Source organism: Pinus tabuliformis, chromosome J (genome assembly GCF_031772625.1).
Source record: "Pinus tabuliformis cultivar Carrire ecotype Pingquan chromosome J, CPIR1, whole genome shotgun sequence".
NCBI lineage: Eukaryota > Viridiplantae > Streptophyta > Pinopsida > Pinales > Pinaceae > Pinus > Pinus tabuliformis.
In genome coordinates, this window is record NC_142295.1 from 1,451,880,072 (window position 1) to 1,451,894,257 (window position 14,186).

Here is a 14,186-nt window from a genome sequence, read left to right on the forward strand (position 1 = left end):
GACTGATATTCTTCATTCATAGTTGCTTCCAAATATGGATGGCCTTCTGCAAAGGTGTCAGGATCATAATTCATTGAAGCTTGAGCCAGTAAAGAAGAGGCTCTATCAAACTGAGAATGTGTATGTCGCTGATCTGTAGGATCACTGGCTAGATCACCTACTGCATCCCGAGTAGCACAGACCCATTTTGGAAGCTGAGGAGCTGAAGGAGGATCCTGAGAAGGTGGGGGAGGATTTTCATCCTCGCTTTCATCATCTGAAGAAGAAATATTTTCAGAAGTAGAAGAGATAGGGAGAGGTGGCACATCTGCCGAACTAGGCTTGTAGGCCGATATATTTTGAGAAAACTTTACATCTCTTCTAATGATAACATTTTTGGACTTAAGTGGAATAAGTCTATATCCTTTGATATCTTCAGAATATCCAACAAAAATACATTTTTCACTCTTAGGTTCTAAAGCTTTATGTTTCTCATTTGGAATATGGGCCCATGCTTCACTTCCAAAAATACGAAAGTGACTTACATCTGGTTTAATTGAGCTCCATGCTTCTTCTGGAGTGATATTATTTAAAACCTTAGTAGGAGTGCGATTTATTATGTAATTTGCACAGTTAATTGTTTCTACCCAATAATTAAGACTAAGTCCTTTAGATTGAAGCATACAATTAGCCATTTCCTTTAAGGTGCGATTATTCCTTTCAGCTACACCATTTTGTTGTGGAGTATATGGAACAATATGTTGCATTTGAATTCCATTCTCAGTGCAAAAGTTGATGAATTTGTTGTTAACATATTCTCCGCCATTATCAGATCTTAGCTTAAGAATTTGATGTCCAGATTGTTTTTCAACAAAGGCCTTAAAGGCCAAGAACATGTTAAATACTTCACTCTTGAGTTTTAAGAAGTATACCCAAGTGCGTCTTGAGAAATCATAAATGAAAGTTTAGAAATACTTGTAGCCAGAGAATGAAACAACTGGAATTGGACCACATAAATCACTATGCACGAGTTGTAAAGGGGCTGAGGCGTGCCAAGAGGTAAGTTTTTCAAAACTATCACAATGATGTTTTCCGAGTACACATCTGGAACAAACACCATCTCTACAAGATACCATTGGAAGACCTGTCACCATATTTTCTTTACATAGATTCTGAAGGGAGCGATAGTTTAAGTTTCCAAATCGCTCATGCCAAAGTTTTCTCACTTCATCATTATGAGCAACAAATACTGAGGGAATATTTGATGACCCAAAGTTGTGAAACTTATACAACCTTGTAGAATCATCAACAATGCCAGTAGCTAAAATCTGTCTAGGATATCTTAGGTCCTTAATTACAACATCGTGAGGTGAAAATTCAACGATTTTACCTTCACTTGAATGAGTTATCTGATACACAGATATAAGGTTGCAGGATAAGGTTGGAACACATAATACATCATTAAACTGACCATTGTCTGTATGATCAGTTCCAGTCCCTACAACACTAAGAGATATATCATCACCAACATATATAATTTTGGTGTTACAATCATTTAAAGAAGAAAACATGGCTTTGTTTTTGGCCATGTGATAAGAAGCTCCAGAATCAATGAGCCACTCAAGAGAATGAGAAGAAGAAGATACATTTAGTGCATAGCCAGACCGAGATGCTTGACAACCACATGCAGAAAGTGCAATTCCTAAAGATGAAGTTGAAGTTGAAGAGTGCTCCAAATGGATGTTATGCTTCTTCATTGCTGCTTCCAAGGCTTCCATCTTCTTAAAGCATTTGGATTCTAAGTGGCCATCTCGATTACAAAAGTTGCAATGTCTATCAGTCTTCTTCCCTTTGTTTTTATTTGTCTTATCATTTTGTTGAAATGATTTTTCATTTTGAGGCTGAGATTGCTTAGGACCCTTGTTTGGTTTAGGACCATTCCTTTTAGGATACAACTTCTTAGGATTCTTTGGATTTGGTTGCTACTGGGAAACTAACACTTTCTTGGAAGAGTTTCCAAGATTAAGAAGACCAAGGTGTAAGAGTTTTTCTTGTTCTCTTATTAAAGAATCACAAAAAGAATCAAAGGAAGGGGACTTGTAGTCTTGTCCTTGAGAAATGAAGGCTTCTCTTGTAGAATGGAAGGTGAAAACAAACACAGAGTAGGCTGGTCCCAACTTAGTAAGAATGGAATAGATAAGGTTACTATCTTCTTTCTTAACCTTAACACCTTCCAAAAGAAGTCTAAGGGTCTTGAACGTGGACAAAAAATCTTCAATGCAAGAAAAATTATTGGGGTCCAATGTAAGCAACTCATTTTCAAGTTGATGGGCTCTAAGTTCATTTTTGATTCCAAAAACTTTGGTAATCTGTTTCAATGCTTCATCAGGAGTATCAAGTTCTGCAATATGGAATCTAAGATCTGGAGAAATAGACATCCCTATCAACCCACATGCTTGATCTTGCCTATTTTCCCATTTAGCTACCTTATCTTCATCTTTTAGTTTGGTTTCTTGGCCTGAGGCTATTCTGTAGAGACCTTTACTTCTAAGTAAATCCACAATGTAGGACCACCATTGGAAGTAGTTGGTGTTGTCAAGAATAACTTGGCATGGAATTTCCATTTTAACAAAAACTGAAGCTATAGATGATGAAACTAAGCATTCCAATGGAAAGATCTCGAAAAATTAGGCTGTTTCAAAAAAAACGGTTCTAAAAATGACTTAGTTATGGCTTTTTGAAGAAAATTTGATGAAGATGCCGACGAAGTGCGGGAATGTGCGGAAATGAAAAATCTGCCCCCACAAAAAGGAGACTTGAACTCAAGACCTCTACTCTCATAAATTAGCTTTGGACCAAGTGAGCTATACAAAAAGTTAGAGAGAGAGAGAGAGAGAGAGAGAGAGAGAGAGAGAGAGAGAGAGAGAGGGGTTGAAGCTTGCTTTGAGAAAGCTCTTTTTCCCTACAAAACAAAAAACAAAAAACCCAACACGGACATACAAAAAAACCAACCTTGCGGCTCAAAGTTAGCTTTAGCCGGAAACTAAATATTTTCCTCAGTGTTTCTTATTTTCTGAGATCACACTAAGGCACAGCGGAAAAGAGCATCCACATGAGAAAAGTCCTTCCTTTCTGTTTCTGATTTGCCCAGATCACATAGAGTCGCGGGGAAAAGAGCATACGCAGAAATAAAAGGTATAGATCCGGTAATAAAAAATGCTAAATAAACTGAAACTGAAATAAACAGAGAGAAATTAACTATAAACTACAAATAAACACTGTATACCTCCAGATCTTAAAAATGACGTAGCTAGGGCTACCGGAAACCTTTTCGCGTGAAACAAAAGGGGTTCCACATTGGAACAGATGCTCCCAACACAATAGAGCAGTCATCTCAGCCTGAAACTAGTCAGAAATAGTAGATCTAGGAAAAAACAGTCAGATGCACTTCTACCGGCTTTAGATTTGAATCACCGATGGACGCGGCCCTCAAATAGCTCTGATACCATGTAGGAATTTACAGGGTAAGTTCCTTAGACAGAACACCAAAGGACACCACTCACAAACATATCACATATCAATACACCAGTACTTTTGACGTGGTTAAAACCCTCAAAGATGGAAACAGTCCACAGCCTGAGCCAACGTGGCCACTTCAGGAAATTTATTATTAAAAGAATGAAATTTTACATAAGCTTCTCTCATGAGCAGTTAACCTACAAATGACCCTCCATGCTCTTTAAATAGAGATCATGGACCAATTGGGTGTTAAGCCACGGATCAAGTGTCGGTAATACCGAGGTGAGAATGAACCATTGGATCACTACATATCATGACCGTCGGATTGTAAGTTACAAAATGTACATAGTAAAGAAACACACTTTACCTAACTCTATACTAGACCAAGTTATACTTAACTATTTCCTATGTGTTGGAATATCCTAACAGCTATCCCACTCATTTTGAAATGCTTATATTTTGAACATATATGGGTGAGACCTCTTTTAAATAGGAACTTGATCATCACTATGTTTAGTATGGAACATAGTATGCTTTTAACAAATAACTAGATAAATATTTATGCATTAAATCCTTATTTATAATGGTTTCCATAAATGAGCAAAGCCAATTCTAGTTTATCCTAGTTGGATTATTTTTCATGTAAATCTCCAAATTAGTCATATTTGAGCATGTGGAGATTGTGGTTTTAGAAGTGAAGGTAAAATACATATATGAATGATCAAGAGAAACTAGAAAGTTTTTGCTTAAAACCTCTAACACAAACCATAACACGTACCGGTTAAGGAACCGTATGGAAAGCTATATTACGTTAGAGATTTAAATATGGATTGGTGAATAAAAACAAATCTCACTTAATACATGAAAGGAGGATTATATAATGGAGGAAGCCCATGGTCATATCTCAGCTTAATTGTGGTATATATATATACCTATGCCTTTTCATGGATAGTTTTACATGCCATTGCCATAGTTTGGTTAAGTAGTAATTAAGATAAACATGTCAGAGAGGAACATGCTTAATATCCATTCATATTAATGAGTTATATGAATTTTCCATGCAAGAACATGTGTGTGCAGTATTATAGACTTGTAAGATTATTGTATTTATCAAATGGTACAGTATAGTCGCATAGTAACGAGTCATACAAATATTCCATGTAAGCATTTCTTGATGAACTTTGGTATTGATAGTCTCTTACATGTTGAGAGAAAGTAAAATTCATTGCTCAACAATCATAAATATGTTGGTTACCCCAATGCCTATTAAAGGGAAGTATGCTCTATAGAAGGAAAGAGTGTGATTGACCTAATGATTATATTAGTAAAGTAGTGTGGAGTTGTTGTTGTGCTATGATAGATTGTATGTTTTGTTGCTTAGATGTTGGGCATAGTTGTGACTTGTAGAATCAATGTTACACTTCTATCAATGCTTAAAAATATGCATAGCATGTATAAATTTGGTTTTTGCTTTCCTCCATCCAGGGGGTTTGAGTTGCCTGAACTATATTGAAGTTATATTTTTCTAGCATACATGCATGGGTTGTTATGTGCCAAAAATAATAGGCAAAGTATGCATGGATAACTCATTATTATGTTTAATAACCTGTACGATTTTTTGTTAAAATTAATCATGTGATTAATGCATCTGCTTACAATAAGATTTATTCTTCGGTTGGAAGAAATTATGGTTAAGGGGAAACTTAACTTCTACAAATTTCTAGGACACATGCATCCTTCGATGGATATGCATAATAGAACCTATAAGTATCCTTGAGTTTAAACCATAGTAATTGATGAAGTAGCAGAAATGGTATGGACCACTCGGTCAATCAAATGATATTTAACAATCTATTTAAATAGATTGATATCATAATTTGTACCAAGAAATTTTTAGAGGATCTCTTATTGGATTATTCATAAGGTGTCTAGACAACATAAGGAAATGTTGCGTAATTCAAATAAGAATTCATAAAATAGATAACTCATTTTTTCGTAAAGGGTGATTTAATGTTAAGGATGAGCTAACATGTAAATACCCTGAGATCATAAACACTTACAAATAAAATGAGTGTAGGATTAAAAGTAGTAAAAACTTTCATGTATAACTACACAAAATTATGCATGGCCAACAGGTTGTTGGGGCATAAAAAGGGCAATAGTAAAACATATGAGATGAATAAATGATGTGATGAATATTAAAATTCAAAAGATATGAGTTAATATTCTTCTTTAGAGCATTAAGCAGAAGGTATGATTAAGATATAAATATGCTTGTATACAATACTATGCGACTCATATTATAGCCACATGAAATCTTGAATTGATTTACACTTGACATAAAAATTTCTTAATTACATAGATGAACCATGATCATAATAATTCCTTGTAAACTGAACACAGTTAAAGATAAAGGAATGTTGGTATGATACTAACATGGCCGAAAAATATGTGGATAAATTTTATGTCATGTCGGTGATACCATGAGGATGGTATTATAAGTTGTACCATAGATGAACTATGTACAATAGTACATATGGGACGGTATGACTACATATGCTACAAGGTTGAAAAAGGAAATGTGTATTGGTTTATATAACATACCTTGCATGCAGTTATTTATATAGTCATTAGATAGATGTCTGGCCACATAAAAAAACCTGGAGGTTAACCAAAAGAAGGAAAGTAAGTTTGGTATAAGTAACTATGGTTAATCACATTTTCGCATACATACAATTACGATGAATTAGGTTGGGTAAGTAGTTTTGATGTTGCAGAAGCAAGTTTGTGATCAATGTTGTCTTTTTGAATATGATTTATCTCATGAATATCATAAGTGCAATGGCACTTGTTTGGTCACAGTTCAGGTGGAGCATGACTAATTTCCCCTCTCATTTCCCCAAGAACACTTACTAACATCGCCCCAAGGACATTGGGATGTGCTCAATGGTCGTAGTTCATTTCATTTTTATGAGAAATACTAAGTGGAACTCCATGTTTACTTAGCCAAAACAAGCCACATTTCTTGTGTAAAAATAATCATTCCATTTCCCTTTCATTTCCCTAAAAACCTAAGTTATTACCTTATAAACTTAGCGTTTTCTATCCATAAAACCATATTAACACTTTAACTTTATTATATAACTCCTATTCAAATTTTTCCCCACCCCTATTATACATAAAATACCATAAAAGTCCCTAAAAATCTAAATTTCCCAACCCCCGACTTAATATAGCCATATACCATAATGTTCGGGAATTATAGGTTCACTTGGAACCATATAATAACCCCTAGCCGTGCATACAAACCTTGGGATTTAATTAACACTTCATTGATTAAATAACCAACCCGCAACCCAAAATTGAATTACACTATGATTCTTCGCAAAACCTTAAAAAAACGATGAAATATTATGGCAGGCCCTGTATATTACCCCTCCACCAGTTTGCTATGCCACAAGCCATTAGATCTGATCCCCGAGATCGAACGACCCTCATGCATATCACGAGCCCTCATATGTCGAACGATAGCATCCGGGGGATGGGCGGTATTGCCACCGTATAGAGGACAGGTGTTAGGCCCCCGGTGTGATCGCTACCCCCTCTGACAAATCCACTTTGGCCCAAAGGCGGTGCGGGGGCCAAACCGCTTACCGCCTATGCCTCCGCCCTGCTGATGTCACCCTCCTGCCACCATCACGTCATCAGACATGTCATTCATCACCCTGCCTCTGTATCATCTATCGTGTATGCTATGTCACTACCAAGTCAACCTCTGTACCCCCCCGCTATACGACAAAATCATGACGTCATGCTGACGTCACCCGACCAAAGCGCGCCAAAAACCCGCCAAACTCAAAGTTCTTGTCAAAAAGCCATTAAAATGTCATTTTTGCCCATTTCACTTTGTTTGTTCTGCGTAATATTTGCATGGTTTTCAATGACCAAAACTCCATTTTTACTACACAGTCCACCACCCAGGGAAATCAACTCCGTTGGTTAGTCCCTCAGCTCGCTCTGCCACCCACATTGTGCACCCGGCGTCCATAAAACAGGTATTTACCCAAATTCTTCTCCTAAACCGTGTTTTTCCAAGTTTTTCTCCAAAAATTGCCCGTAGAATCAAATTTCGAATTAAAAACACAGTGCTGCCCCCAAACCTCTTTCTTTTAACCTCAGTTCGGCCCATTTTTCAAAGAAAACCTATGAATTGTGTTTCCCTCTACAAATTTACTTGTTTAACTAAAAATTCAAGCCCACTTCGACCTGCAATTCCCGCAGAAAGCCCCAAAACTCATATTTTACCTACTGTTGCTGTGAAAGCTCCAAATTTTAAATTAAATAATCATAGAGGGTTGAAAAATGGACACTCCAGTTGCCCTCAATGTTGCCCTCTTGAATGCACCACACAAGGAGTTGGAATGGTTGCCCTTAGCTGATAGGGACTTCTAAATACAAGACCTAAGGGGTATCAAAGACCATCTGCAAACATTTTGTGAAATTAGGAACAACTACCTAAACAAGACTGATCTTTATGGCATATGGGAGTCCAATCTGCCCATATATTATCTTCCATCAGTCAATGTATTTCCAGATAAAATCCATTTGTGTTGTGCTAACTATGAGCCTACTCAAAGGGCAGTAATGTCCCCAAATGGCACTGTCCTATTCTATATCACTCCTAACTGAATCAATGAGATGATGCATTTCAAGCCTAATCAGCCTCTGGCTGCTCTGTCTATGAAACATTTGCTGGACCAAGGCTCCAAACTATGCTCTGCTGAAATAGGCCGAATTGCCAATTTATTCATGAGCCCAGACTCCCAGCCCAGAGACTCACCTCCTTTTCACCAGGTCTATTTCAATGAATTTGGGAGAACTGTCATTGACATGATATCCTATGTCCTGGGTTTCAGAACAACTGAGTATGTTGATGAGACCATTCTTGCACTGATTCTATATTTATTCCAGGACACCCTACTACCATCAAGTTTGACTTTGCTACCTTCATTAGCAACAAAATCAATGAACAATTCATGAGCCTAAATAGAGAAGGAGTTTTCAAGTATACAGCCTATATATATAATCTGTTCTTATACTATCAAAGAGATAGTTTTCAGTTCCCTGCCAAGAAATTGGATGCAAAAGGAGAAAGGAGATCTGTCACATTTTGGACCCCAGTCTTCCATGTAGTCCATAAATCTCCTTATACTTATTGTTAGTTCATTGATCTATTCATATATCCAGTCTCATCTCTACTGATGAGAAGTCCCCCTCCCAGACTCACATCGGAAATGCAGAAAATCTTGCAGCTGTCCAAAAGCTGCAAAATAGGTGATTGGTACTTTTACCAAAATCACACAGAAATCATGATTTATGGCTGTGAATTGTGCCCCTACAAGCTGCCAAGATATGTGCCTATGAGATTGTTTGCCCTTGAGTACTTTAGGCAATTTATTAGCTCATATTTGACTCATTTTTATGAGGCCAAGAAAAAGGCTCAGCTCAAGCTAAGAAACCAACTAGGCCCCCTCATTATTAACAAAAAGGAATGGTTGAAACATGCTGAATAGATATTAAGTAATTAGCTCAAACTAAAAAGGAGTTTTTGGTGGGTGCCCTATGATCCAAAAGGATTTATCTGTGACAGAAAGACAAAATATAGGCTATCAGGATATGAACATTGTATAACCCCTGATATAGAACAGTATGCTAATCAAGATGAATGGGTAGAAGGTACATTGGTAGAACAGATTACTGAGGAAGAGAAAATGGTGCAGGCAATGAAAAACCTTGAATAAACTCTTGACCTGGACTCTTTTGGACAGGTCTCTTTCAAATTGCCTCAACACATTGGAACAGGCACATCAGCTGCTACAACTTCACAACAACCTGCTCAAGAAAATACTCCTCCTACAGGCACATCCAAAGGCAAAGAAGTGATGCATTCAGAACAACAAGAAGTCACAGATCAGCCTACATCATCATAGCAGCAAGGCCAAAGGAAAATTCCTCCTGCCCAGACCCACGCACCAGAGGTACCAGCATTGCAAACTCCTCTCAATGAGGAGAAGGGCAGAAAAAGGGACTGGGAAGAGGACACACCAATAAGCGGGCCAACAGAACAACCAGAAGAAAAGAGGCAGAGAGTGGATCCTCTACCTGAAGAGGAAGTTACAGAGGAGATTATTGAGAGTCTGAGAAGTGAAAAGGCAGCAAGCCCATTGATTTCACTAGGGACATAGTCACCTACTACTTCTCATAGACAGCAAACGGGAAAATAGTCTAGTATGGAAATTTCATCAGCACGGCCACAAAGCAAACAGAGTTCTGATATTAAGAGGTCATTCATGGATATCAAAGCACAAAATGAGCCAATAAGAATGCAGCTTTACTATCAATTCCTCAAATTGACTCCTGTCAAACAGCAGAGGTTGATGTCTTCCTATGATATCAAGGAAGGGAAATTGATCTTGAGTCATTTCAAGCCCACAGTGTAGCAGCCACAGTCAGTTGCCGATTATATTAGAACAAATTTGGAGGCTCTGGCCAAAGACATTCACCCTTTGGACCAGGTTGAGCTGCACAAACAAACCGGTGAAATGGTTTATTCCACCTTAGTAGATAAGGCCATACTAGCTCAGCAATTGCAAAATTGACTAAACAATACATCTGCTCAATTAGAGGTGGAAAAGGTATCCTCTCTGGCCAAGTACAACAGGATAAATTCCTTAGAAGAAATCATCATTGAGTTGGGACATAATCCCAAGGATCCCAAGGCAATAAAAGCACTGATAAAGAAAATGGAGGATGACATACCTGCCCTCAAGAAACAATTAAAACTGCCAGTCACTATGCATCCGCAGGCCACAGAGATGGTGAAAGAAAAAGAAGAAGAAGATATGATAGAGCTATTAATAAAAATGAATTAAAGGCTAATTGAAATAGAGTAGGCTTTAGAGAAATCATTGCAGGGAAAAAAGGGAGAGTTAGCCTCTCAGCCAGCTCAAACAGCCCCAACAGCTACAACTACTCCTCCTACAGCAATAACATCAGTCCCTCCCACTGCCCCAAGATCGGCAATAGGTACATCAGCCACAGATACTTGAATAGCAACAATAGGGGTTGCAGATACCAGCATGAGTATGGAAAAGATGATGGAGGAAATAAGGGCCTTAGAACTCCAAATGGCAGAGCTAAAGGAAGCCAAAGAAAAACTGGCCAAGTTGGAGGTAAGCTATGATAAATAAAAAATAACTGTGGCTGAGAAAACAAGAGAGGTAAAGGCCTTGGAAAATAAGTTAAAATCTTTGGAGAAAGATCTGACTCTGCATAAAACTCTATTAGGAATCAAAACAATTTTGTGGACTAAAATTGGCCACTCCATCACTGATCAATGGAGATCAATACACACCATCCATGAGCAAATTGAATTGATAGAAATAGCCCGAGTGGAGATTCAAAAGGCCAAAGCATTATTAAGAAACATGCCGGAATAGGTCAATAGAATAATTCATTTTTTGAATACTCATACTAGAGAGCAACTAGCAGCTCTAGATATCGAAGACATAATAGGTACAATTTTGACAATTAAAAAGGTGCTGACTATGAAGAATTTTGTTCAAAATCTGGAAAGGAAATGTCAAGAAATGCAGGTAGAAATAAATGCTTTTACAGAAAAGTTTACAGCCTTGCGGCAAAGGGGTCTACCCAACTTTTTAACCAGCAATCAGAGGCTGTTGACACATGAACAATATGCTCATAGGTTAAACACATATGTTGCAAATCAGATAACAGCATCATCAAGAACTTCAGAAGACATAGTACCTCCCTCTCGACAAAGCTTATATGAAAAGTTAGAAATTTTGTTCTATATTGAGCATGAAATTACACATCTTTTTGAGGTAGAGCCCAATTTCTACAAGTATACTGAAGCTGATGAAATACTAATAAAACTACAAAGACACTAGTTGCCAACAAACCAATGGTGGCAGAGGATGTTGGAGGTTTTACCAAGGTAGTTTTGGTGCTTGTTCTTTTGATCATCTGCACATAATCAAATTCAAATGCAAGTGTCACATATCAGAAAAATGAAAATAACAAAGGAAGGAATTCACGCTAAAAAACGCATTAAAGTGGAATTAGGCACAGAGGACAGGGCCGTGACCACAACGCAGGAAGGAAAATTGAAGAGACAGCTACCAGCCGACTTGCCGAGTCAAAAAGTCAAGTATAGCATACCACCTAAGGCAGCCAGTACAATAGAAGTTACTCCTACATTAATTGCACTCTGTTTTCAATGTCATTTAGTTCCTTTGAAGAAGTAGATGGATAAATTTATTGCTTGATATTTTCTCTATGAGATATTTTGTAACTCGTTTTGTATAAATACCTCCCCTAGAGATGTATTGGGGATTGGTTGGTGAATATCATCCTGGACATGTGCTGTAAATTTTAAGAACCCTTCTGAGTAAAGATTGCTGGAATGCTTTGCTGATGAACTTGCCCGGTTCTGGGATTAATGGCAAAATAATATGTTGCAGAATTCTCGTGTTACCTGATGGATCAATAAGTCTCTTAACTCTTGTTTATTGTTCCTATGTTTTATATATCATCTATATATCATATTCTGAATTGTAGGAAAAAAGAATAGCCCAGAATTTACTTTGTTGTACTCTGTGTTCAATTCCTGTCAATTTTTGTGTTTTCTTCAGGACTAGCATAGGAGGGAATTCTTGACTGCTCCTGTCTCCTTGGTTCTTACACTTTGAATACAATTAAGGAATTCTTAACTGCTCCTTGGTAGTATTTACTCATTTTCCCTCTATTAGCATAATGAAAGATTCTTGATTGCCTTTCATTCCCCGACTTCATTTCATCATATTACAGCTTGAAAATTATTCTATGTTTAATTATCTTGCTCTGTAGTTCCTCATTTTTCCTAAGAAACCATACCCAGCAATTCATTTTCACTGACTCCATTAACTCAATGGTCTGAACTTCTCATACTTTGTAGCCCTGTTCTATTGAATTTGACCATCCAAACATCAAACAAATTCTTGTGCGTCAGAACTAGCGTAACATATAGAAAAACAAAGCTAAATCATAAAGAGAGAGTCCTCTCTGGTTGCAGATTGGCTAGAATCTGTAGCTAAAAGACTGGTTAGTGGTTACTTCGACTGTATTCCCTTTTCCACTGCTTTTGGGGAACAACTTGTGTGATAACAGAGTCATAAAGGGTTTTCCGCCCTTATTTTGTAAATTATCAAGTAGGCTGTAAATATCTAGCCATGGTCCATGGACCATGGGATTGTATAAAAAAGAGCTAGGTAAGTAAGCTCTAGGTAGTAGGAAGGAGAAAAAAAGAAACATTGGAGGTTTGGTAGATAAGTCTAAGTTTTTCAAGTATTAGCGTAGGTAGAGGCTCTGCCGCTCCCTCAAATGAAGTTATAAATGGGATAACTTGAGGAATCAACCAATGATGATTTAAGGATGACCACCAACACTGGAAAACTTAGTGTAGTTCCTGAAACACTTCCAAATCTTTCTAGAAGTTTAAGTCTTCTACTAGAGAAAGTGGTATGTATTGTCTTGAAAAGGGAGACATTGAGGTCTCAACCTAGAACACTTAGTGTAGTTCCAAGAATACTTCCAAATCTGGAAAGAAGTTGTTAGCATTTTTGTTAATTTTAGGTATGTTCTATGCTTAGAGCAATTTATTTCAATTTTCACAGTTAGCTCAATATATTTTCTATATTATCAATCACATCAGCATTAAAGTAAACTATAGATAAAACATAAACATAAATCGCAGAAGACAAGCCAAGACAGTAGGACACAAGATGTGGCACTAGCCAGGGACAAACCCCAATGTGGAGAAACCCTTGATCAATTCTTCTTATATGTTCTTCAATAGTTCAGCAAAGAGAGAGAGAGAGAGAGATAGTACATTTACAATAGAAGTCAACACTTTGACTTATCTAGATAAGAGCATAGATCATCTCTAAGAAGATGATAAATGAGATCATTTGAAGACATGCTCCTTCAACTAATTCTCCAAGGTGACTCCTTCACCTATCGTTGTGCTACATTTCGTCAGCATGTTGCACCTCACAACGTTGCACCATGCTACACCGATCATCACTATGCTACATCTCATCACACCTCATTAATCATGACTGTACCCATCATTGTACTGCGTTATGTGCCATTGTTACACCATGTTGCCATCCTAACCTATGTGTTGGTTGCACCTTGCTTGCTTGTTGTCCCTTGCTTGCTTGTTGTCCCTAGCATGCTTGTTGTCCCTAGCATGCTTGTTTTTGTATGCTAGTTGTCCCTTGCATGCTAGCTGTAACATTGCATACTTGGTGTCTTTGCTGCTAAGTAACATACAATTGTCTCAATGTTAGTTAGCTATCCCTTGCATGCTCCTCTCCTTCGGAGACAGATGCTCCGACTGCTTTGGCAGTTCCTGGTAGTTCTGGAAATTCTGACTGTTCCCGACAGTTCTAACAGTTCTGGTTGTTCCTGTTAGGATTCCAAGAAAATCTCCTAGGTTGTAGCTTGGAGATGCCTAGTAACATATAAATTAAACTTATTGTCACAAATGGATGAATGGAAAGAATAATGCATATCCAAGCCAGATAACCACTTCTACATTGTTTCACTCCAGAAATGTGTGAACA